Genomic DNA, 27,199 nt, shown 5'->3' with positions numbered 1-27,199 from the left:
TAGTAATTAATAGAATGTTAGAAAATGTCTAACTAGACGTTTTGCAAAGTGCTCTACAACTTTTCAATTGGAATTTTTTGCCTAACCTCGTTGCTTCAGAAGATGGTTAATTAATCTGGACTAATTATGCTATGCAATAAAGCCAAATATAAAAGACAGTGCGATTTACTCCATACAATAGTCAGCAACATGCATTTGGTTGCGTTGCCTTAGAGTGCATTGGAATATTTTTAAACTCCGGCTAAAGTTGGCTGGGACACCCTGTATACCAACCAAACAGGCCCCTGTGTCAATGATAGGGCAAGAGAACACGAGCTGTCAGTCAAGAATAAGATTAGTGCACATTTACTTATGCACCGCAATTCCTACATGTGTGGGCCACACCTTTCCAACATTTGCATGCATATTTCGTAGAAAGATTCTTTGGCACGGGAATTAATGGAGGCTTATCTTATCAATATGAAATGCAACGTCTGTGTCAGTGATATATCTGACTTTATGCAGCAAAGAACGCCAGTTTTTTGGACTGTATGATTCAATAAAGATGCAAATTTGTTTCAGATTACTGTGCACATATGTACTTGCACATGTTGCCACCTTCTCCTATAAATACGATCCTTTCTGCTTCCAATAAGCTTAGCTGCATGTGATGCTCTTTCCTGTCCTGAACTTTTTCCCACCCTCGGCTGCATCTTAACATTGCGCAACAGTTATCTTTCATCTATGATCACAGCGGTTCCGTTTTTTGGCGCAGGAAGAGATGCATGGAAGTGTCAAAACCTTGACTGCTAGTTTGTTGTCGTCAGTACGTGGGCTCTGGTCTTTGCAGACCAGGTGTTCCTAATGGCTAGCAGTGCCTGCTGAATTTAACAGCTCAACCCCCCCTTTGCAGGCATCACGGGTGCAGCCAGTGAGACGGATAACTCTCTCTCTGGAAGTTTGTAGTCGAAGCAAACCATTTTTTGTGCCTTTTCAACCCAGCTTCGATGACCATAATATGCTACTGTGCTGGGGGCGAGCTTGTTTCAGAGTTTTATTCTCGAGAAATTCACGTGGCTGAACTTTTGTGTTTCGAACAGTACCATAATTGACAGAGCAAAGTCTGCTAGAATGGGTTTTCACCAGAAGAGTCACGATAATCATTTATTTCACACCAGAAGTTCTGCATTGTTGACGCCCTCACTACAGTTGTAATGCTTGTCCATTCCCTTTCTATGATGCCAATTCTTGTACAAGGCAAGGCAAGGCATGGTGAGGTTTAGTACCGGATAGCTGCTTGGGCTTGCTGTCGAAATCTAAACTTCTTTAATGAGACATGCACCACCACCTGCAATTCCACTTTGTTAAACCATCATCATCATCAGCCTAGTTACGCCCACTGCAGGGCAAAGGCCTCTCGCATACTTCTCCAACTACCCCGGTCATCTACTAATTGTGGCCATGTTGTCCCTGCAAACGTCTTATCCGCCCACCTAACTTTCTGCCGCCCCCTGCTACGCTTCTCTTCCCTTGGAATCCAGTCCGTAATCCTTAATGACCATCGGTTATCTTCCCTCCTCATTACATGTCCGGCCCATGCCCATTTCTTTTTCTTGATTTCAACTAAGATGTCATTTACCCGCGTTTGTTGTCTCACCCAATCTGCTCTTTTCTTATCCCTTAACGTTACACCCATCATTCTTCTTTCCATAGCTCGTTGCGTCGTCCTCAATTTCAGCAGAACCCTTTAATAAGCCAAAAATCCACTACCATATGCTAAAATTCGCTGAAGATGTGCAATCCACTAGAAATTAGCTTATAATCTACTAAAATATAAACTAGCTGCGAGATGCATAATTTTCATGATCAAGTGACAAAATCTGCTACCTCTAGCGAAAAATCTACTAAGATGGCACCTGTGTTTTCACAGAACAGTTTGTAGTTGAGCAAGCTGCTGGGATTTATGTTACTGGAAGGCAGAAATACGCAAACATGCTTGCCTTTCCGTAACATAAACTGTTTATATCACATAAATGTTATGCACATTAAATTCTATACAATCAAAAGCAAAACCACACATTTTGTATATTTTTAAAAGACATCTTAAGGCAGGTAAAGCACAAAAAACACAGACAGTGAATAGAATGAGGACATACAGGCGCTTGTATGTACAGTCAAACCTCATTAATACATACCCACTTAATGTGTAATTGCGGTTTAAATGTAGTCGCGAAGATTCCCCCACCCAGCCCCCATTGAACTCCATGTATTGGCTGACCGCTTAAGCCATAGTCGCTTGGTGCCCACCAAATGGTTAGTGCGTACTATTTCTTGTTCTACATGCACAGGCACAAAATGGCAAAATCTCATGTGTGCAGAAGTTTGATTTTCGAGTTACGACAGCCGCCAGCAATAGTGATGTTAAACATGGCCGCCATGACGTAGTTCCTGCTCACACAGGTGCTGCCGATTGCAATGCACAAAAGCATGGCCTTCGAGAATCGCTTCCGGTAGCACGAAGCTGCCAGTAGGGGGGCAAATTCGCTGTTGCCATCGAACCGAATCCAATCCAATTCAAGTAGTAACTGCGCAGAAGCAAATTTTTTTTTTTAAATGCATAGGCATATCTACGCTTCGTATAAGGGGAGATTGCACTAGCGCATAAAAAAGGACGCAGACCCCTGGTTATTCGTATAATATCCCCTTATATGAATAACCACCAACTAGCCCAGCTTCCTGCCTTAAATTTCTATGCTTACCCAACGATAAAAATGTCCCTCCGTCCGTCCCATAAGACAACCACTTTCAAGATAAAGCCTGCAGCAGCGAGCAACTGTCCCGCACGTCTCTCTTCAGCGTGCAGCGGCGGAAACGCAGTGCGCGCAGCTAGTCGGCAGGCAGCTCTAAAGTGAAGCTTTCTTTGCCTCTTCCTTCGACTTTACCACTGCTGCTGCTGTGGCTGCTGGTGTCTCGCACACTGCGTCGGGGGGTGGTTCAGAGCATGTATATAGATGTAGAATAGAGGAAAGGCAACCAGAGAAACTCGTTCTCACCCTACCGTGTTGAATGTGCACGATACCCTCTGGAGCTTTCTGGCCGTCGCCACATTAGCCGCTTAACAGCTTAACCCGTGACTCCCCTCAGAAACATTGCAGAAACTGCAGCGCTTCCCTTTCTATTAACGTGCGAGGCCGGACTGGACGCAGATAGAACTGTAGAGAGTAGAAGAGGGGAAGAATGAGAGGAAGGAGAACAGGCAGTTCCCCTACAAGATAGGGGGGGAGGTGATGTGAGAAGGCAAGGCGGTTGTGGGGACACAGGATAAGCTTAAGTTCAAGGTACGGTACAGTACGTTGCTGCTATTTCTGAAAAATAAAAGCCATGCAAATATGTCAAAAAGGCAAAAAGAAGCAGAGTCGCATTAATTAAAGTGCACCGTAGGGTCCAGGAGACACTATGGAAGCAGTCGACCATCAAAACACTTCTGTGCCCGCTGTGGTAGCTTTGCTGCTATGACAATGCTGAAGGTTGTGGATTTTTTCCCACGACCTCCATGCGGCAGCCACATTTCGATGGGGGCGAAATAGAAAACGCATGTGCACTTAGATTTTGAGACACGTTAAAGGACATCACGGTGTCAAAATTAATCCGGAGTCTGCCACTACCACGTGCCTCATAATCTGAGTGTGGTTTTGGCACGTACAGGCCCATAATCCAATTTGTTTAACACTTCTGCCACAATGTGATGTGCCATACAAGGCAATGACAACACTCTCAGAGGTAATAAAATATGGCGCATGACGTCTCAAGCAAACATCTCCCCCTGTGTGTTCTGTGTACTATGTAGACAAACAGCAGTGGTGCACTCAAGATAATGTTTAACATCAACTCATCACTCTCATGTTAGCCTAAACACTGAAGAAATTAAGCTTTATCCGTCAACATCACTGCTCATTATAGTCAATCAAAGGATCCAGCACAGAAAGCTTTGCTTACATCGATTCCTACAGCGCGTGGGGGATCTGCATAATTTTTTCGAGATACGTTCTGCGCAGCCATGCCCTATATGCAGGCAACGCTGTTGTGCGTTTGATCACGGTTCGTAATGGTTCAATGTGGATGGATAAGGCCCTAATGAGCAATAATGGCTTATAATGATCAGAACGTCATCAGCACAACGGGCGCAGTCATCTGCAGTACTTTGCTTGCATTATCAATGCACCTTGCGCCACCATGTGCACCAGTTCGTGTCGCCACAATGCTGTCGTTTGTTTGTACAGGCCAGATAACATTGACACTGCGTGGAGATGAGCAATTGGTACAATGGTTACGCATACTTAGACAACTCCCAGAGATGTTCCTGCACGAATTTTTTTTTCTTCATTCCACCAGTGTGTTTGCCGTTGTGGGGTTGTGGTGTTCAACGGTCTTCGCTGCAGCATGTCGTGTTTATGTTATCGATAAGTTGACGTTACATCCGCGGAGTTCTCGGATAGCGACAATGTTGCCACCGTCGCACCTCGTCCATCTTCAGGTGAAAGTGATGCCGACAACGACGAAGTGAAAGTGTACAATGGCCCTTCATTATCCGACTCAGCGCGTGCTTTGAGCATCATACAAACTTTCGCAGAGAAGCGGGGCCTCAAGGACAAACTCGCTTGCGGCCTTACCGAGTTCAAAGATGTCGCGGCAAGGTCACCACAGCAGCAAGCAAACATCGCCAATTTCTTCCTGCCTACTCATAAATAAGGCCTGTCTGAGGGAGTGTGTTTGAGAGCATCGTGACGTTGTTCTTTTCCGGCCCGTAAGCAGCTTCTAAACTGGCATTGGTGGTTAATTCGTACATTGTTTAGTGCATACCTAAACGTCGTTCCCGGCGGAGTACGTATTAACGAGGTTTTACTGTACTCCTCATTCTTTTCACTGTCCCTGTTCCCTGCCTTTACCTGCCTTAAAATATTGCTGTACCAACTATGTATCTCAAATACATACCCTAATTGAAAAGACAATTTGAACACTAACAAAAATTTCATTTACTGTTCCCTAAGAGCTTTGAAGGCATCGCATGTGACCTTCTCTCTAAATAGCTTTGATCATCATAATTATGAAAATAAAATTGCTAGGATTCATCGAGAAAAAGCTACTCCAACATCCAAAAAGAAATTCGTTTGTTATAAACATGTTTGCACGTTCCGAAAGGGCTGGCTTTCTGGACTGAAATTCTGAGGAAAAGCATAACATAAATGGAAATTCCAGCAAACAAGTGTACAAGATTACTATCTCTAGTTCTTTTTGTCAGTATATATAACCAAATTTGCTTTTTACACAGTGCACAAATGCTATATTTCTTAAAAAGTATTTAGAACACACACAATAGAAAGTGATAAATAAACCACATTTTCTTTCACACAAAACATCTCAGTGCTGTAAAGCATAACACAGTAACACACAATGATATGAAGAAAATACATATATAAAATTGCCATCACACAGCCTTATGTACTGAATTTCTCAAGTTCTATTCATTTACGGTTGCAGTGAGCCTCAGTAGATTCATGTTTTGGTTATTCTAATCCCAACCAAACGTCCTGGCTTGGATCCACACAGTTCTATGGACTGAGTCCTTTTATTTGATCCTGAAATTGTCCTTCACTGAATTCAAACCTTACTGGTGCCTGACCCTAATGGCTGCAGCACTTGTCTCGATGGCACAGCACTGAAATACCCTACCACCAAGGCCAATACCATCACCACTGTAAGCACAAGAAGACGGAACAATGGTAATGACAGGCCACCTTCATTGTAAAAGCTCATTTAAATGGTCAATTATTTTACATGCTCAATTGGCTACACCAGAACTGCGCCACGTTTTCATCATGTAGAAGTATTGCCTACATCACACAACAAAGTGGCACGGGTCTGGTCATGCTGGATTCACATGACAGATGTGCGGGGACAAATCAGTTATGCGACATATTATTTACTTCGAATCATCTTACAGCTAGCATTCATATGACAGTGAAGAAAAGCAGACGACGAAGAAAAGCGACGATGCAAAGGTTCCCCACCTGCGGCAAGTAGTTTTTTCATCCACTTTCATTTTCCATTAATTTATTGTTTCTTTATTTCATTTATTATGCACAAGTAATTTCCCCCTATGCTGTCTTCGGTGTCAGTGTTTGTTGGCTTCTTATGATAGGACTAATAAAAATCGGGCCCCTTGGTTAACCTCCTTTCTTCTCGTTTATTACATAATGAGGGTCTAGAATCGGGCAACATTGGTGTCTTCAGGTAGCATGTGTGGGTTTATTGACCGGTTGCCTTCACCCAAAAAGATCACGCTCTTGTGATGCCTGTGGTAGAAAGGATGTTCCACATCCGCAGCCAAGGTGTGAGTAGTGGCGCTGGCTAACACTCCCAAGGTTCTGCTAGGAAACAAATACCCAAGAAAGTGGATGGGGAAATGGCGCCATGGTAGCTCAATTGGTAGAGCATCGTACGCAAAGTGCGAAGGTTGTGGGATCGTTCCCCATCTGCGGCACGTAGTTTTTTCATCCACTTTCATTTTCCCATTAATTTGTCATTTTTTTATTTCCTTTATTAAGCACAAGTAATTTCCGCTATGTTGTCCTTGGTGTCCGTGTTTGTTGACCCCAGGCCAGAGGTGGCGCAATACTCTCACCTCTGAGTGGGAAACTTTTGATGGCACTTATAGCTTTAAGGATGGATCCAGCCTGTGAAGATGACAATTCGGGAGGTTGTGAGAAGACCAGTATTTGTGTGTCATAGCTTTAGCCATGATATGAATATGAAGCTTTCTTGCAGCATCGGTTCTGGATAAGGGGATTGGAACTGGTTGCGCTTCCAGAAGGGCAGACCTGGCGGCTTCGTCTGCGAGATCATTACCAGCAATGACGGTACGTCCAGGTAGACATTGGAATATAATTTCATGCCCAATAGCGACAGCTTGATGGTGATCTCTTATTTAGTGGTCTCTGTGAACTGTACAGGGAAGCCACCAACCTTGTTTCCAGTCCCAGGAGGCCGATGAAATGTGTCACTATTCCACGGTTGTCACCACCATGCAGCTTTCTACAGTTATCTTCTAGTCCATCAGAAGGTGATGCAGTGCGGCCACTAGTCCATCAGTGGGCTGAACTGTCCGCCGCACACTCACAAGTCCATTAGTGAGCACTCCCCATATGTCAGTCCGTCGACGCACTGTCTGGGCTTGGTCCGTTGGCCCGCTGATGCTTATCTTCACTACTCGCCTTTTCATGAGCAGCACCCTCGCATTCTGCTTCTTCATCTGACCAGACAAACTGATGACATCATCACAGTTCTGTTACCTTCACAATTTCTGATTGGATACTGCCTGTCTGCTGCTGCCGTCTACCAAAGGCTTACCGAGAACAGATGCGCTACCGGGCTGCGCCAGCAAGTTTTTCTTCTCTCTTCCTCTGCCGGCCTTTTCTTTCCATGGTGTTTTAATTCATTCTTGACTTTTCCTATGTTGTTGAGCTGTTCTCTGCTTCAGTATTTTGAGACTAAAGATGTTGGATGTCAATAATTTGAACTGAATTTACTTGCAGACCGACATTAGCAGTTACACTCAGTATATAGTAAACAAGGAATGCGAGTTCACATTAACGAATGCAGCTGAGCAAAAGCCTCGGGGTAGTCTGTCGCTCCGATCGGGCACTTGACAAGATCGGTCCGTTGTCTCTAGTCTCAGACCACACTGCCCACTCAGCCGTGGGACATTGTGTCCAGGGTGCAGAACTCACACTGGCAGTGACCGCCACTCGAACCACCCGAGTCACCCACGCTGCTTCGGCCCGACTCACACTCCCCCAAAACTCCCTTATCCATTCAGATGCTGCTAGTGGCGTGCTGCGAGATTTATCGAGCTCGCCAGTACCAGTGCACGAAAACCTTGCCGCTCCATTTTTTACTGAACAGCGTCCGGCTGTCGCCTTCCCAAAGCAGGCGTTCTCTGCGAGTAGCCCAAGTGCGAGTTAACAGCACAACATTGCGAGGCAACAGATACACAAACACAGAGAGAACCCTAGAGAAGACAAGCAAGTATGCACTTCAACTAAACAAGAATGCATACGTGGGTTAACCAAGGCAAGCACTCACAACGACCTTACAACCTCTGATGCCAACTTGGGTTACTGGGTATGTGCCATAGGTGTGTGCCATTGTTCAATGGATGTCTTTGACGCCAGCTTGAATAACTAGGCCACTGAAAATGTGCCATTGGAAATGTGCCGCTCTACCATGTCAAAAAAGGTCCCTTAAATTTATCCGGTGTTGAGCGCAATCGAACCCACACCACAAGGGTTTCTCAAGGACAGCAACCCTAGGCATCAGCACCACAAATGCACTGGGTATGTGCCGTTTTCAACAAACACCTTTCCCCCCAATGCTTTAGAACAATGTGCCACTCTTCAATGAACTCGGCAACCTGGTTCACTGAGTATGTACCACCTTCTGTGCGGCAAGCAAGGCAACAATTCTAAGTGTTCTGCTAAGAGACGAATGGGTAGCAGTCACAAGCGCTCAGCCAAGGACAGCAACCACGAGCTCATACCTGTAGCGATGGTGCTGTGGCGCAGGCAGGCTACTCTTCGTTAAAATCGCCCTCCGCAGAAAAAGGCACCATCCTAGCGGCTTAAGGCGAAGAGACTACTATTGGGTCATAGTACGGCTTAATGTGAGAGACGTGGACAAGTTCGCGGCCGCGATGGCGTGAGGGGCTCTACGATGTAACTGACGGAGGATGTTTGCTCCAGGACGCAGTAGGGTCCTAGGTATTTTGCAAGAAGTTTTGCGGAGAGGCTGGGTGTGGTACCCAAAGCCATATGAAAGAGCCAGGAGAAAAAGATGGTGCAGGATGGTCAGCAGGTTGACTGGATTGCTGCTGCCACTGGTCCTCGGTGGAAATAGCTGGCAGCATTCCTCGGCATGATGAGCAGCTTCATATAGCAGAGTATTTTCGTACGCGTCAGGTGTACATGAAAGAATGGTATTGAGCGTAGTAGAAGGTTCTCAACCATATCGAAGAAAATAAGGGGAAAATCCAGTAGTTGCTTGGGCCGCAGTATTGTACGCATACGTAACGAAAGGGAATACTTGGTCCCAGTTTGAATGATTAAAGGCGACATACACTGAGAGCATATCACCAAGAGTATGGTTGAAGCGCTCAGTCATGCCGTTAGTTTGCAGATGGTACGCTGTACTGGTGTGGTGGATGATTCGACATTCGTCGAGTAGTGCCTTCAAAGCATCGGAAAGAAAGGTGCGGCCTCTATCGCTCTGAAGTTCACGAGGGGCACCATGGCGAAGAACGAAATGTTGTAACAGAAACAATGCAACGTCACGGATGGTGGCAGTCGGCAGAGCGGCTGTTTCAGCATAGCGGGTCAAGCGATCCACTGGAACAATAATCCAGCGGTTGCCTGCTGGAGTGGAGGGTAGCGGTTCACATATGTCTATACCAACACCATCAAGGGCCGACTAGGGCAGGGAAGGGGTTGTGACGGGTAGACTTGTCCGGGAGGTCATTTTCGGCGTTGGCACTGAGCACACGAGCGAATGAACTTTTGAACTTTTGGACGTACATGCTGCACCAATAAAATCGGATGCGTTGTCGAGCATAGGTCTTGAAGTCGGCATGCGTGCACTGAGGGTCTGCGTGGAAAGCGTTGCAGATAAGGTCACGGAGATGGCGGGGTATCACAAGAAGCCACTTACGACCGTCAGAGAGGTAATTACGACGATAAAGAAGGCCGTCGCGAATGCAGAAGTGGCGGCGAAGAGCGCGAGATCGTGAAAAGGTGGATGGATCAGAAAGGATGCTAATGAGAGCACTGATCCAGGGATGCTTGCGCTGCTCCGACAGCATGTTGCGGGAGTGCATGAGATGTAAGTGTGGGCTCAAGGGCGGAGAGGCAAGTGCAGTCAGCAGAGACCAGTGAGTGAGAAAGGGCGTCAGCGTCCGTGTGTTTGCGGCCGGAACGGTAGAGAACGCGGACGTTGTACCCCTGTAGCTTAAGGGCCCAGCGAGCAAGTCGGCCAGATGGGTCCTTAAGGGTAGACAGCCAACAAAAGGAGTGATGGTCAGTGATGACATCGAAAGGGTGACCATACAAATAAGGACGGAATTTTCCAAGGGCTCAAATAATGGCTTAACACTCTTTCTGTGTAACAGAGTAATTAGCCTCGGCATAGAGTTCGGTGGACCGGGATGGTGCCGCATCGGAGAAAGCAAGCGACGATGGGGACATGGTGATCAGCGAGTAGAGGCGGTTGGCTGGTCAGGGGAAAAGGAAGAGGTAGGAAGACTGGAAGGGGAAGAGGAAAACGGAGCGGGGAAAGGTGGCGCTCGCCGGATGTTCCAAAGAGGAAGCATGCAACAATGACAATGGCGCGCCAGCACCACCACAAGCAAAACATATTGGGGGTAAGGTCCGAGTCGTGGTTGAGGAGTTGGAAAATGCTATCGGTCGGGGAGCGGCATAGGAGGAAAATGTCAGCGGTCGATGCATAGAGGGCGGCAAGAGCGTTTGTGGACGAGATCGGGAAACTGCTTCAGTGCAAGTGAGAGGTGTAGTGACTGGTGTCTGCTCAGGGGCTGGAGGAACGGCTTGAGATACTTGCTCTTGAATGAAGTCGCGGATCGTAGGAGGCAAAGGGGGGGTTGGTTCCAGGTCAGAAGATATCAAAGATAGCTGGCGGGTGACCTCTGCGCGAACGAATTCCTGAATTTTTATGAACAGAGCAGCATGGTTGTCGTCGACTCCAAGGCTTGACAGAGTCTACGGGCAGAGTGGGACGTCGGGTGTGAAGCCATTGCCTGCGCAACTCGTCGTAACTTTGGCACAATTCTATCACTTCAGCGACAGTGCAAGGACTCTTCGATAATAACATTTGAAATACGTCGTCCTGAATACCCTTCATTCGTCGCAGTTACATCTGTTGAGCTAATTCGTACAATAGGACGCAGAGAAGTAAATAAACCGTGACCGTTTGTCCTAAAATTAATTGACCACCGCGAAAAAATAAAAATCCTAAGGAACTGCCACATGCTTAATGGCAAGAATGTTTCTGTAAGTCAGGATTATTCTACTGCCACTAGGATACTGTGCAAGCAACTGTGGGATAGTGCTGCGAAAGATAGAAGGGAAGGAAAAAAGTTAAGCTCGTATACGACAAAATAAATATCGACGGCACCCTGTTTTGATGGGATAGCAACCAAGAGAAGAGGGTTGCTCTTCTCACAGATAAGAAAAATTCCTCGACTTCTGACACCCAAAGCACAAACCAACTCAGACGCAATCGATGAATTAGCGTTGGTTGCAAAGCACTCTTCTGTTGCCTAAACATAAACGCCTGTAGCACTACTAACAAATTAGCTGACCCGGAAGGTATTATTACAGCGCATAATCCTCGTATAATAGTAATAACCGAAACCTGCCTAGGTCACAACATCAGTGTTCACAAGATAACATCAAATGGTTTCAAGATTTACCGTAATGATCGCGATGGTCGGGAAGGCGGAGTCGTAATTTTACTCAAGGAATCACTGCGTGTGTCCAGGTTACCAGACATACTGGGAATAGAAAGCGTTGTAATTAAACTGTTTCTCGAGGAATGCCACCTGATTATTGTTGGAATATATCGTACACCGAACTCCGAAAGCTTTGCCGAAAACCTTAACGAATTCTTGTGTACAAACACCATTCGTTTCTGCAACTTGTTACTAACAGGTGATTTCAACTTACCAGTGATAAACTGGTCCACCGATTTCCCAGAAGCTCTTAATGACGTGCGTCTCGAACATTCGTTAATGTCATCACTTTGCAGAATTTAACTCAATTAAATTACCCACATGCAGTCAACAGAATGCAGTCTATATTGGACCTTTTTCTTGTTTCCAGTCGGCTATTACGGAGGAATCCAAATATCCATATTTTTGATGGCACATTTGATCACAGGATTGTATCCTTATCGATAGAAATGCATTTTTCTTCTAAACTGAAAAAAAATTATAGCCCCACTGTTTAACGTGCTAGTGACGTCGACATACTGGATAGGGCAAGGTAGCTCATTCTCAATTTCCCCACTATGTATGAATCAGCTGCTGCCTCCGTTGAACAAATGTGGAGTTTCTTTAAGGAATTGCTTTCTCGATGCATTGCGCACTTCATACAAAAAAAAAAAAAAATGAAGGACTGTGTGCAGCTGTAACCCCTGGGTGACGAAGGACCTCGTTCGTTTGGGGCATGAGCTCTGAAAAAGGGAGAAATAAGCATAAGCACCATCCAACAAATGCTAATGCGGAAAAGATTACCGAGCTACGCATTATGTTATGAAACGGCATTAAAAAAGCAAAAGACCATTTTCAGAACGTGCAATTGAAAAACTTCATTCTTTCACGCCCTGCAAAGTTCTGGCAATACTTGTCGCCGAAAAAGAAGTCAGTGCCACGTCTATCCATCGGTGATGCAGTTCTGGATGATAATTTTAATATACCTAAAACACTTAATACACACTTCTGTGTTTATGCAGGATAACGGTAACACTCCAAACATGTCGCTTTTTGAAGAAATACTGCCTATATATGATGTATCTGTAAGTGAGGATGGTGTCCTAGTGATGCTTCTGAATTTAGACTTCAAGAAAGCACCTGTTAATGATGAGATACCAAATGCAATCTTCATACAATATGTGGAATGGTGTGCGAAGTATCTAGCCCTATTATTTCGCAAATCATTGACTTGTGCGGAACTTCTGGATGATTGGAGATTTGCTAAAATTACTCCCATACCTAAAGCGGACGACCATTCATCACCTTCTTCATACAGGCCTATATTGATTCTATGTACTTCAGTGAAATTGCTGGAACATATTATGTTTAAGCACATGTCCTCCTTTATTGAGAACAATAACCTCCTTGACCACCAGCAACATAGATTTCTTAGAGGAGTACCTACAGTAACCCAACTAATAGTAACATGACACTGCTACAGCATTAAACAGACGAACAGGTGGACAATATATTTTTTTGTATTTCGAGAAAGCCTTCAACAGGGTATCTCATTCTAAGCTAGTACTAAAATGGAAGCCCATTTTTAAAAACGGTCGCCTTCTGGCATGGATTGCTGCATACCTCTCGTCTAGGCACCAGTGTGTAGTCATTGATGGTATAGTTTCCTCTTCAGCTTCTGTAGCATCTGGTGTTCCCCAGGGCTCCGTTCTTGGCCCTCTTCTTTTTTCTTTTGTTCATTAATGACATTGACCAGGACCTAGGCGTCCAAATCTGAACGTTTGCGGACGACTGAGTCATATACCAGGAAACCTCTAGCCCTGATGATTAGGTCTTACTGAACGAAGCATTGGGCACGATTGCGAACTGGAGTAGCACATGGCAGGTGACCATAAAAAGTAGGAAAACGGTAGCAGTGACCATAACCCGTTAAAAGCAACCGCTTGAATTTACTTATTACATCAATAACCAACCTTTAAGCATAGTGCATAGCTACAACTATTCGGGAGTGGTGATAACCTCCGATTTGCGCTGAAATGAACATGTGAGGTTGATTACAAAACAAGTGTTCAGAAAATTGGGATACCTTCGGCGTGCACTGGGTCGCTCAACAGAAATAAAGCTTTTGGCGTACAAGATGTTTATTAGGCCCACACTGGAGTACACTGCAGCAGCCTGGGATCCCTGAAAGGAAGCTAACAAACAAACTAGAAAGCATATAAAGAAAATCTATTTGGCTCATCTTCAACTGTTGCAGCTGGAATGTATCCCCATCAAACCTCCTCCAAGAAGCACAACTAGGTAAACTTGAAACAAGGAGTTATCGTGTTAGGTTAAAACATATTTATTCACTATATCACATGTTAAGAATTGATTAATCCTAACTCATAGCGCCTGTCATAAGCCTCTTTACTCGGTCTGTTCCCCCAAAAAAGGTATCCGAGCTTAAATGCAGGACTAACTTGTTCATGTACTCTTTCTTTCCTTAGACAATTGCAGACTGGAACGCCTTATCTGCTGATGTGGTTGAACAGCCAAATATTGATTCATTCCTACAAGCGATCAGAAATTGAGCGCTGTAGGCACCTTCACACTTGAAGTGCGTGCGCACGTTATCATTTTGTGTATTGGAATTAATGTTGATACTTTCGCTTGTATGCATTGGCACGTGTGTGTCGTGTGATGTTTTCTTTTATTATGTGATTTTCTTTTTCTTTAGTACAGTGAGCTAGTATTAGGTTGTATTCCTGTTCCCACTACTACCTAAGGCCTCTAAAATTGGCTGGCAGTATGTAACAAATAAATAAATAGTGACCTGCATCATTTGCTCAAATCTGGACTTTCAATAGATTGTATTTTTTTAGATTACTCTAAAGCATTTGACAAGGGTAGCCATCAGTTACTACATTTAAGCTTGGCCAATTAAATCTTGATCCTAATTTGCTTAATCTTTGGAGGCAACCTTGAATCTGATAGCATTTGAACTTGCCTTTCTAACCGCACTTAGTTTGTTTCTGCTAATACTGTTGATTCCCCAGTCCAACCAGTGGTATCGGGTTTGCCCCAGGGGTCTGTATTGGGACCCTTACTTTTCTTAATTTTCATGAATGATCTACCGAGTAACATTTTCACCAAGAGTTTGCCTATTCGCGGATGACTGTGTAAATTACAAGAAAATAGATAACCACGAAGATGTTGCCTTACTCCAGACCGATTTAAGTAACATACTTGCTTGGCGTAAACGTGGAACATTGAATGGAACATGGAACATCACGTAGTGAGACCAAACACAGCAGGTTATCTGAGTCCTGCTGTAACAGCAGCTTGCGAAAAATAGAGTAAGAAAGTTAAGTGTAACGTCACAGCTTCAACTCAAGACAACAACCAGGAGTGTAAGAGGCATGCCGTGATTCTTTACCAACATAAGGTGTCACACAATTTGAAGAATGTGGTGCAACATTATGAAGTGAACGTAGTGTTTTCTGCTCCCTTAAAAATGGCAAGTTTGTGCACAGGTCCTGAGAAAGATTGTAAAGATTCCTAGCCATAGCCCTTTTGTTTGCCATGTAAGTCACAGATCACAGTTTGTTCCTTGCTCATGTGGTGTTGTTTATGAATTCCCTTTCTCCTGCGGCTGTGTTTATGTTGGTCAGACCGAACGCTGTATTAATATCCGTTCAAAATTACATTTTAAGAGTAAGTCATCCGACGAGCATTCCCAAGTAGCACAACATTTAAGGGATTGTGAAAAAGAAACAAAGAAGGTGTGCCTTCCTCTTCTAGAAAAAAACAAAAATTTTATTCTGTCATAGGATCATCGTACAAGGGAGCCGTTCGAGGCATATGTCATAAACAAGAAAACATGTGTATGTGTTAGCGACTCTTCCATTGTGCTTGCCAATTGTGAGGTGCAATTTCAGGACGCAAGATTGTGACGGCAGTGATTTTGGATGGCCTATTAGCATGATGGCATCATTTTGATCATTGTATATATACGTCATCTTTCACCCAACAAAATTCAGTTGCGAGTCTGCACACATCCTGTCCTTTTCTACTTCTGTTGTCTGTGTGCCTTAGCACAGTAACCCCAGTATTACAAGATGAACTTCCACCAACTAGCCCAACTGGCCGCTCTACTTCCTTGAAGGGCGCAATTTTTAAGTTTTACCGACCCCAAACTACTTGTTTTGGCGTTATGTTCCTGCAGTGCTACCCATACTCCTAGAGAGCTCCAGCATCTTGCTTTTATTGCTGAATTCATGACAGAAATATGCTACATGAAAGGCAGCCTTGACAGGGCAACGGACACTCCCAGTCGTATTACCATGAATGCCATGACAAGTTCTATTCACCTTTCCTTATTTTCCCTCGTGGCGGCTCTAGCATCTAACGATGAGCGTCCACGACTCCGATCTACATCCTTCCACTTGGAGCAATACAACTTTCCCAACCATGATGTCACACTTTAGTGCGATATTTCACCTAACAATACCCGCATTTATGTTCCTGCTCTTCTTCGTCATGCGGTTTGGGTACGCTGCACTCAATCTGCCATCCAGACATATGTGCCAGGCGACACCTTATCAACGAACGTTACGTTTGGTGTAGATATTTGGGCTTGCTGGTGCAACATATTGCAGTTCTTTCCTGTAGCGCAAGTAGCACAAGGTCGTAGAAGGGAAAACAGACACACACACAGGCGCTAACTTCTAACAACAATCTATTTCCGGGTACAAACGTGGCGTCCGCCCAGAAAATAAATTGTTGGAAGTTAGCCCCTGTGTGTGTCCATTTTCTCTTCTACATCTTTGTGCTATTTACGCTACAGGAAAAAAACAGCAAAATGTCACATTTGGTTGCACATACGCGCTCGCATATGAGACTGGGTCCGCAATTGTACAGCGTGTCAAAATATCAAGGTGCAACAATACGCCAAGCCTCCATTCAGCAAATTCCCTCTCCCTAATGCACAGACACCATTCACTTGGACATTCTTGGGCCTTTGCCACTATGCCGTGATTATACGTATTTGTTCACTTGTATATGATAGGCACACACGGTGGCCTGAAGTGGCTCCAATCACCGACATAACGGCGGGGGCAGTTGCTCATACTTTTCTGTCTACCTGGATTAGCCATTTTGGTGTGCTATCACCGGTGATCACTGATCGAGGCAGACAGTTTGAGTAGGTACTTCTCACGTTTGTAACATCCCTTCTGGATTGCGCGCGTGTTCGCACAACTGCTGACCATGCTGCATGCAACAGCATTGCCGAGAGGCTCCATCGACACCTGAAAGCTGCACTCGCCGCTCGGCTTCACGCGAAGGATTGGGTGTCGCACATTCCAATCATGCTGCTCAGCCTTCAATCAACACTGACTAGAACCCGCCTGCTCTGTAGCTGAGATGGTTTACGGCTGCACCCTCCATTTCCCCGGTGACCTTGTCAACACCGTATCTACGCTGAATGTTTCGGATTCATCCTCCTTTGTCCAGCGCCTACTCATTTTTGTTTTTTTCATGCACAACCTCCGTCCATCGCCAACCTCTTCTCACACAAATAAGCATGACATTTTCCTACCCTGAAACCTGCAAAGATCCTCGCACATTTTTGTCCGTGTTGACACTCCTCGTCATTCTTTTCAGCCCTGCTATGATGTCCTTTCCCAGTCATCAAACGTTCCGAACATCATTTCTCAATCCTGCACAATGGGCGTGAAGACAGCTGCTATTGCAAGGATCAAACCAGTTCCCATTATCAGCACCTCCATCTGACCATGGCTACTTGTCCGCAGGGGGGGTGGGGGGGGCATCTGTGGCAAACTTTTTTCTTCTGGCGCACCACTGGTTTTAGACAGGACCGAGTAGTGGGGTAAGGCTTAAGATGAGGAAGAGGAGTTGGAAATGATGAAGTGGATCAGGAAGGGACGCCCAAATAAAACCCCTGTGCTCTTAACTGTGCTTGGTGATTCCACATATGCAAAGCAACTATGGAGGTCAATGTCCAAGAAAGAACAGTTCACAGTAATAAAGATCTGTTAATTTGTAAAAGCAGGGAGAAGTCATTTGTAAAATGCTGGCTCATAAACATCATATGAATATCAAATACCACTTTGTATTAATCAGTAAAAGTAATAATCAGAGCAAAAATATTGAAGCCTAAGCACACCTTCCAATTTAAAACTTGCTGAAATATAATGTCAGAAACTATGGGTTTTGAAAACCGGCAGTACCAATACCACATATCTGAAGCCTTCGTCTTCAAATGAATCTTTTATGGAAACAAACATTTTTCATCATTTTTCCACCAGCAGAAGTAAAACGCCAGTACTATTTCTAAACCTACTCTTTATTTTTTTGTGTAATACTAAACTTTAAATTAGGTAATAATTTTCATGTCAGTACATGCACGTAACACTAAACTTTGCATATTGTTATAATGTATAAAGTTGTCACATCATCATCAGGAGCCTGTTTTATGTCCACTGCAGGACGAAAGCCTCTCCCTGCAATCTCCAATTACCACTGTATTGCGCCAACCGATTCCAACTAGCGCCTGCGGATTTCCTAATTTCATCGCTCTACCTAGTCTTCGGTCGTCCTCGATTGCGTTTCCCTTCTCTTGGTACCCATTCTGTAACCTTAATGGCCCAATGGTTATCTAACTGGCGCAATACATGACTTGCCCAGCTCCATTTCTTTCTCTTAGAATATCGTCTATACCCATTTGCTCTCCTATCCAAACCGCTCTCTTTCTATGTCTCTTAACGTTATGCTTAGCAATCTTCGTTCCATCGCTTTTTGTGCAGTCCTTAACTTGTTCTCAAGTTTCTTTGTCAGTTTCCAAGTCTCTGCCACATATGTCAGCACTAGTAAGATGCACTGATTGTACACGTTCCTTTCCAATGATAATGGTAAGCTTCCAGTCAGAAGCTGGCAATGTCTGCCGTATGCAATCCAACCCTTTATTCTGTGAATTTCCTTCTCATGATCAGAGTTCCCTGTGATTAATCGACCTAGGTAAACATACTCCTTCCACACTCTAGAGGCCGACTGGAAATCCTGAACTCTTGTTCCTTTGCCCGGCTATTTATCATTATCTTTGTCTTCTGCATATTAATATTCAACCCCACTCTTACACTCTCTCTGTTAAGGCCCTCAATCATTTGTTATAACTCGTCTGCATTGTTGCTGAATAGAACAATGTCATCGGCAAACCAAAGGTTGCCGATATATTTGCCGTCGATCCTTACTCCTAAGCTTTCCCGGTTCAATAGCTTGAATACTTCTTCCAAGCACGCAGTGAATAGCATAGGAGAGATTGTGCCTGTCTGTGACCTCTTTCTTTATAGGTATCTTCCTGCTTTTCCTGTGTAGAATTAAGGTAGCTGTAGAACCTCTGTAGATATTTCCCAAGGTATTTATGTAAGCATTCTGTACTCCTTGATTACATAATGCCACTATGACTATTCGTATCTCTACTGAATCAAATGCCTTTTCATAATGTATGAAAACCATATAGAGGGGCTTATTGTGCTCTGCGGAATTCCTGATAACCTGATTAATGACATGGATGTGATCCATTGTAGAGTATCCCTTCCTGAAGCCAGCTTTGGTTGACTGTATCCAGTGTCGCCCTTATTCTATTGGAGATTATTTTGGTAAATATTTGATATAATAATTGGAATAAGCTAATGGGCTTGTAATTTTTCAGTTCTTTAACGTCGCCCTTTTGTGGATTAGTATATTTGCATTCTTCCAGATTTCTGGGACCCTTGCAGTTGATAGACACTTCGCATAAAGAGACGCCAGTTTTCCAAGCATTATGTCTCGTCCATTTTTCATTAAATCGACTGTTATTCCATCTGCTGCCGCTTTCCTTGTTTCATGTCTTTCAAGGCCCTTCTGACCTAATCACTAGTCATCGGAGGAGTTTCTGTATCCTGTTCACTACTGTTTCTAATGGAGGTGTCCTGACACCTCTGGGTACTGTACAGGTGAGCACAGAATGTTTCCGCTTCTTTTACTATATCTTCGACATTGCTGATGATATTGTTCTGTTTATCTTTCAGTGCATACATCTTGGTTTGTCCTATGCCAAGTTTCCTTCTCAGTGATTTGAGGCTGCGTCCGTTTTTTTATGACTGCCTCAGCCATTCTCACGCTATAGTTTCTAATATGACTTATTTTCACCTTGTTGATCAGTTTTGACAGTTCCGCGAATTCTATCTTATCTCTTGAGTTGGACATTTTCATTTTTTGTCGTTTCCTTATTAGGTCCTTTGTTAGTTGGGAGAGCTTGCCTACTGGGCCGCTATTTTGTAGCGATGCCTCATGCCTTATTCTATGCTATTCTTATCATCCACCACACACGGCCGCCTGATCACATTGATAATGTGGGCAGAAAATCGCTCTGACCAGTGGCCAAGCACGAAAAGCCTGAAAAGGCATAGAATCGGAAAAGGCATCGCTACAAAATACCGGCCCTGGTTGACTTGGTGCCTTGCCTCCCACTTCAGTTGTTGCCTCTGAAGCAAACCTAGTTATGGTTTCATTCATTAGCTCTATGTCATCATCATCTCTGATCTAAGGCTGCATATTTGTTTGCAAGTACCAGCCTGAATTTGCTTGCTTTTACCCTTATTGCCTCTAGGTTGACCTGATTCTTCTTGACCAACGTTGAGCTAAATCCTAGCCCTCACTAACCTATGATCACTGCACTTTACCCTACCTGTCACTTCTACATCCTGTCACATACTGGTACATAATGTCACACTGCATCGTTTAAAATAATGTAGCACCATCATCTACACAGATGCACTGTCACATTTTAATTGTATGTTTTAACAATGTCTGTGCTTGGATTTACAAGGGGAGGGAGTGTTGGAAGACACCTCGCAGTTATTGTTTTGATTTGTAGTCTACCCTGTGAACCCAAATAAACAATCAAACCTACCCCGTGTTTGGATAATTTAAGTAATAAATTATCCAGCACAATGCTTCTCTGTCTAGAAGAGTATCTGCGTGTAATTGTGAACACGTTTAACCAAGTTAGTTTGTTTAATCGATTGCACAAAGTTCAGGTTTCAGCTTTTAAAAGGTAACTTCCCTATGCTACAAATTCCAATGAATGAAGCTAATGCAGTTGCTTCTAGAGTGAAACATTTGAGATTTGCATCAGACTGTCATTGTTCAGCTGTAAATGCACTTTTCGCATCATCAAGAGAAACAGACTATTCTGCCATTGTACACAGTCCCACTTTCCCATTCATATGAACAGCACTGAGGCTGGGTTTGGATAGCTGTGTTCAAAGTAGGCCCAGAGTGAACAACTACGTAAAGCACTTAACATGGCAACACCCCTTCCGCACACAAACTTATGCTAATTCACAACAGAATATGCTATACGTAGGGATAGTAGTTTTCGCTAAATGAATAGCACACACTTGCAACCATGTTGTGAGCTGTTGTGAGGTCTGAAGGGAGCACCTACTGGCGATATACAAACGCGAAGGCCGCGCAAGAAGGCGGCTTAACTGGCGTACAAATTTCAGAAACGCATGAATCGAGTAGTACACTAGTGCATTTTGTGGGACGTAAGCTATGCGAGCCCGCTGCTTTTAAACCCATCAAGCGGTCACGGTGAAGGGTGCTCGAAAACGTTGCCCACAGTTGCCCCGCGCTGCCGAGGCGACCAACTCGAAAAACGAAATTAACGGTCCAAGGTTAAATACAGGCGGGCGACCAGGAAGCAGGCGTCGCCATTTAGCGCCAACCGTGCGTTTCTTCTTGAGGGCAGGCGAAGCTCCGGAGAAGCCTTCAGCGCCAGTGTTTCCGAAACCGAAGACGGAAGGGAACATCGCTGGCTGCGATATGCATCTCTCGGCTATGTAGCCGCTAGGACGATGGGCGGCCTCGAAAATAACGAGCACTATAAAAAAATATATAAATAATTGCGGAGGAGGGGGCCGGCCGGCTAGAACACGCCAGTCGGTTTCGCTAAAAACTGGGTCGAGCGCACACGAACAAAATACTACACCGTAGTCCCCGGGCTACACGTTAAACAGAGAAATAGCATGCACGCAATATTTCGCAGCTGTGTGGTCGCTGTTCTGGTGGCGATTTATTTCATCTTTCTCGCGCGCAGGGCACGACTCCTGGACCCGGTTCAAAACGTAACTGGATATCCCCGTCGCCGGGCTCCGCCGGTAGGCCTAGCGCTAAAAGAGGGAAAACCACGACGCTACATAACCGCAAGCTTTCCTCGCGGAACGCAAGGTGCTGTTGTTTACTCACCTTGTCGGAGTTGGTGTGGCGTCGGCACTCGATGTCGACGCGGTAAGGTTACACAACATCGCAGGACCCCGCTGGCCCATCACGTCGCTGCCACTTGGCCAAGCGACCGTTGTTTTCTAGAGCTTTCCTTTATCCAGTTAGGTATTGCAGCCAAACTTGCGCTGCACGGCCAGCGCCACACAAATGTGAGACAGTTGGCGCACTCTTCTCGCCGTTATTCAGTACGGAGCCCGCACCTTTCCGAAACAGGCACTGCCGAAACTCGCACACAAGCGACAAGCCGAATGACGTTGTTAGTTGCACCGCGGTTGGCCACAATGGAATCTCTTCTTTTTTTCTTTTTTTTTTATTCAATGGCTACATGAGTAATCAAAAAAATTGTGGCCTCCGAAATTTGATGGCGACAAGAAAGCCCAATTTCGGAGGCCATATACATGCCGTTTAGAAAGGCGGTAGTTCACCGCAGCGTGGCAGCACTATGGTACGCTTGTACGCAGGTGTTTACGATGTTGGGTGGATGCCGCGGACGCTCCTGTGTCGAGGCTTCAGCGACTTCGTTCGTAGCTAAGTACTCTTTTTTTTTCTTTTTATTAGCTGATGTTTTTGAAGTGTTTTCTTTTGCATGGAGCAGGAGCGCAAATTTTGAATTCGTCGTAAGAGTGGTAAACGTACCGGCTTTGTCTAGGTCTGGCGGTTTCCCTCGTTAGGCCTAGGTGCCAATAGTAACTCTATGCTAGGTGCTATGCGGCATAGAGTTTCCTGCGGGACCCATAGAGTTTCCTACAAAAATTACTAGAGGGAACTCTGGCGCTAGTGTCTACGGGAGCTGCAATGGGAGCGGTCATAGAGTTTCATATTAGTATACCTAGAGGCAAATCTGGCGCTGCGATCGTTCAACCATCATGGGAATCATAGAGGTACTATACTGACTCTAGAGGACAAGCTACCCATAGGGCCCATCATAGAGTTACTCCACTGACTCTAGAGGACAAGCTACCCATAGGGCCCATGCATTGAAATCGGGAACCGCAAGAGCGCCGCCATGTTGCTACGCGCCGAGGTTGCCAGCTCCTGAGACGCTTGCTAGACTTGGTGACAGTAGTCAATTTTAATTCGGCAACCCTAGCAGAGCATCAGCATGGCGTCTCGCTTGTAGTGTCGTGATGTGTGCGTGCAGCCGTGTGTTTGGGCTGTATAAGTTGTTTCTTTATTCTATGTTGCGGGACGGTGTGGGTGTGGTCCATGTTGGCCGTACAGGCGGCAGTTATGCAACCGAGGGATGATCCTGTTGAAGTTTCCGGCGGTATGCGGTTTTCAGCGGTCACACCTGTTGCAAGAGTGTCACTCGACGAGGTTACGATGCTCGAAGCTGTGGTCAGATTCCTCGTTGGCGTTCCGTAATTCTCTTCGTACGGGCGCGGTATGTTGCAAAAGCCGCTTTCGCGATCTATCGTCGCGACGATAGATCGGATTTTTTTATTATTGTAAGTACTGATCCAGCTGTAGGGCACATGTAACCGACAAACGGAAGTCTCAGGAGAGCACCTGAGATTATAATAAAGCAGGCGGCGCAGGAACTCCAGGGCACCCAAGGGACAGTGGGGGGATCAAAGCTCGAAGCAGAACGGTACGTAGGTTGGGGCCGCCGAGGCAGGTGTGTGCCAGGGAGTGTTCGCACGGACAGCTCCCCTGGCACGCGCAGCAGAGCCTCGCAAGGTCGAGATACCTTAAAGGCACCTGCGCCCATGATCTTTCTTTTGCCTCGGTGCAGTGAGCACGATTAAAGAGAATAATATGGAGGGCATCCGGTACAGTCGCGAATGCGTCATGACAAATGTAGCTCGCGTCGCCTGGCGTGTGCAGTAATATCAGAGTTGGTTGTATGAACTTTATGCATAATACGCTTTGTTACGGTACCTTAATGGAATGGGTCTAGAGGACGGTGTTGGTACATTTTTTCGTATCCGCCCTAATCCTATACCCCCCACTACAAACACACACACATATCCCCTTTTTTATGTATGCATACAATTACTTGCCATGACGGATCATAGCCTCTTTTATTTTTGAAAAATAGAGGAGTCTATGGACCGATTGACCAGTTCAAGTTGTCAACTTGTCAGTAACAGTCATTGGAATCACTGTAATAAACACAATTCCACGATCGAATTGTTTACTTTCATTTTTTGTTGTAACACTGAGGACTACATAGAACTTTATTTTGTATATGTGAGAGAAGTATGTGGATATCACGAGCTTAAGCCAATGTGCGATACACAGACAAAGCAGCTGCTACAACATGAACTGCATTGAGGACCACACAACACATACGTAATTAAAGGTGCAAAATATAGGGGGAAGCTTCAAAATACACTCTGTAGCACTGCAAAGTGTAACATATATTGTATGTGTACAATAAATGTTCAAAAATACAATGCATCAATGTCCCATTTGCCTTCAAGTTTATTATCAAGTTCAAGTTTACTGAAGTTTATTATGAGCATATGCACAACAGGAATCTACTGACACACCCGCAGTCAAGGTGGCTGTTCGAGGTGTGCTGGCTGTCTCAGTGTAAGAAAAAGAAATTGGGTGAATGTCGACACCAGTGCCATTGCTTCTTGCCTCTGACCTGCACGTGCCTCCGCGGCATCTTTGTGCACAAGTGTCCTGGCGTGGCGAGGCGTAGGAGTCATCCGAGAGAAAGAGTATCGTTTACATGGAGAAGTGGCTGTTCACATTGCCTGCCGCTTTCCCTCAAATGTTTCCTTTACGACTAGGGTGGCACACCCACAGTCAAGGTGGCTGTTCGAGGTGTGCCGGCTGCCTAAACGAAAGAAAAAGAAAGAAAGTAGATGAATGTCGACACCAGTGCTATTGCTTCTTGCCTCTTACCTGCATTTGCCTCCACGGCCTCTTGGCTTGCGGAGTCTGTATGAGGGAGCTGCTGTGGCTAGGCGTAGGCATTGTCTAAACAAAAAGAAAAGGCCATTCAAATGGGAAATTATTGAAATCAATGCAGTTATGTCTGCTTCTTGCATTCTTCTTGCCCAAAAATTTTCAAACATGGTGTCCAGTACACACCAGGACTTTGACTGCTTCTGCTTTTTACCTGCAGGTGTTGCTGCGAGATCCTTAGTATGGCTGCGTGCAGCATTGTAACACTTGGTGGAGGCATTTGAAGTGGTAGCCAAAAGTATAAAGAATCATCCTTGTCTGCACAAATGCTTTCAATTTCTAAATGCAGTGGTAACTATCACTATTAGTGCAAGGCCCCCCACATCTATGCGGCAAGTTCCATAGCTCGAAACTGAATTTTTCCTTTCGTGTTTCACAAGGCGTCTGATATGTCCACATTAGATGTGATGTGTTTATTTTTATTTATCCCAGTGTGGAGAGAGAGCATCATTAAACTGTTTTTTTATTTTTGCTTGTCTTGTTTTTTTGGTTTATTTCTGAATTTATCAAGCACCAGTCTCATGATGCTAAAATGACTCATGTAATGACAATCATAGCTTTTGTTTTGCAGAAAAACAACGCATTTCCTGACCCATTGTTTGACATCCCCTCAGTCGCATAATCTTGCAGAATATTCTACCTATATTGACTTGCTTGACCTCCACTAAAGAGTTGCAATTGCAAATACGACTCTTTCCTTAAAACCATTCGACACTTCTCATAATTTCTGTACCTTGGGCTTCGATACTCTGCATTAATCATTTTTGCTTGTTTCTGACTAAAAATGTCTTTGTTAATTTAGAGCTTAAATTTTACCTTTGGAACACACGGAAGGGCTTGCCATTGCATATCTGCATAAAAGGGAAACATGTTTCATTAAACGTTTGTAAAATCCAATTGAAGATTGATGAATGCAGCTTGCAGTGTGATATGACTGAATGAGCCATAAAAGTAACTCATCTCACTTGGTAAATTAAAGCACATATTAGTGTGATGTGCAAGATAAGTTACACTAACGTGGTGGGTTCTCTTGCTTATACAGCAAAATAATCGGTGCGCGAGAAAAAAATTATCTTTGCATACCCCTTGTACACACTGATTTAAGGAGAATGAGCTGGAGCTGTCCACATGATCTACTTATTTTACCTGCGAGTATGGTCAACAAAAATGTGTCCCAGCTGCTTAGTGGTACTCGGGATTATGTCAGTATTGCATATGTGCCTGTTGTCTAAAATAATTGAATTTTGAAAATGCTCGCAGGGATCCGATGTGCATATCTTCAGTTTATGGATACATGTAAAAGACTCAGCATCAAGTGCAAGTGAACGTTCCCGCAAGCCCGGAGTCAATCATGCAAATAGATTCGCTGCACAAATTTGTGACCAGAAAAGATATTCCACATGAAATGGCATGCAAGGAAGTGTTGCAAATATTGCACAGTTAATAAAACGCCTACGCTATTAATATGTGGGTTGATGCACTCGTTATGCAAAACGGAGGTGAGGCGTGCAGTCAGGACTTAAAGAGTAGAGTATTTACAAGCAAACAACACGAGCGCCGCCCAGTTCTCTACTCATGTGTCCCGTCTGCACGCCTCACCTCTGTTTTGCATAATGAATCCTTACCAAGTAGCTGAGCTTTCTGCCGTTCTAAGTCTCGATGCACTCGATTTCGTCCGCATTAGGCACTCGCCTCTTGATTACTTCGTGGCAGAGAAATACTCAGCATCAGACTGTTTGTCTGCTGTGGCATTTGTAGAAGCATGATTGTTCAAAGTGCAACAATTAAACAGATTCTTTGAGTTGCTTGCGACTTCGTCAGTACAATTCCGGTGCGCTGGTCCGCCTGTCCAGCAATTTCCTACTGAAGGGAAACCTGCAAATAAAAACACTGCTCCGCATGCAGAAAAATGCTCTACTGTGACGCTTCTCAAACGATTGTGATGCACCACAAGAGCTGCCTACTCGCGTGATATTCTCAACAAGGAGATACATTCGTTTACTTACATGTGAAGGTATATGCCAGAGCACTTCGGTGGCACACAAGGCACGAGTGTGTGTGCCATAGCGTCCGATGTCGACGCGCGATCGCATGTCAAACCTAAACTGTACGAAACTACTACGCATCCAAAAAACAGATTCGAAACCGAAATTCGTGTCATCCTTTATTGCAAGAATGCGTACATCGTGATTTACATAAGTCGCGGACTTAGCGATCGCTTTCTGTAAACTTAATATTAACGTACCACCTTCATAAAGCCATCAGGTATGCGTCTTTAGATGAGAAAGCATAAGGTGACCTGTACTTGCTTTCAGCTCTTTCAATAGTAATTGCGCTGGCCACATTGACCAGTAGCAACAGGGCGGCGCCCTAGAGGTTCCCACTTTTCCGGCCCAGCTTTTCCTCTAGAGT

General features: G+C 44.7%; 1 protein-coding gene across 2 annotated transcripts in view; it reads right to left on the bottom strand.

The window, feature by feature from the left end:
* Positions 1-22,148, bottom strand: part of cdi (serine/threonine kinase) — a 73,051-nt gene extending 50,903 nt beyond the window's left edge. Inside the window, exon 1 of one of the 2 annotated variants that reach the window (XM_075673358.1) lies at positions 21,830-22,148. The gene's annotated coding sequence lies outside the window, so the exon portion shown is untranslated. The remainder of the gene's footprint in view (positions 1-21,829) is intronic. The other variant, XM_075673359.1, reaches the window with a different exon arrangement.
* Positions 22,149-27,199: the final 5,051 nt, after the last annotated feature.

The sequence above is a fragment of the Dermacentor variabilis genome, chromosome 10, assembly GCF_050947875.1.
Source record: "Dermacentor variabilis isolate Ectoservices chromosome 10, ASM5094787v1, whole genome shotgun sequence".
Lineage (NCBI taxonomy): Eukaryota > Metazoa > Arthropoda > Arachnida > Ixodida > Ixodidae > Dermacentor > Dermacentor variabilis.
This window is presented reverse-complemented; position numbering and strand designations above follow the sequence as displayed.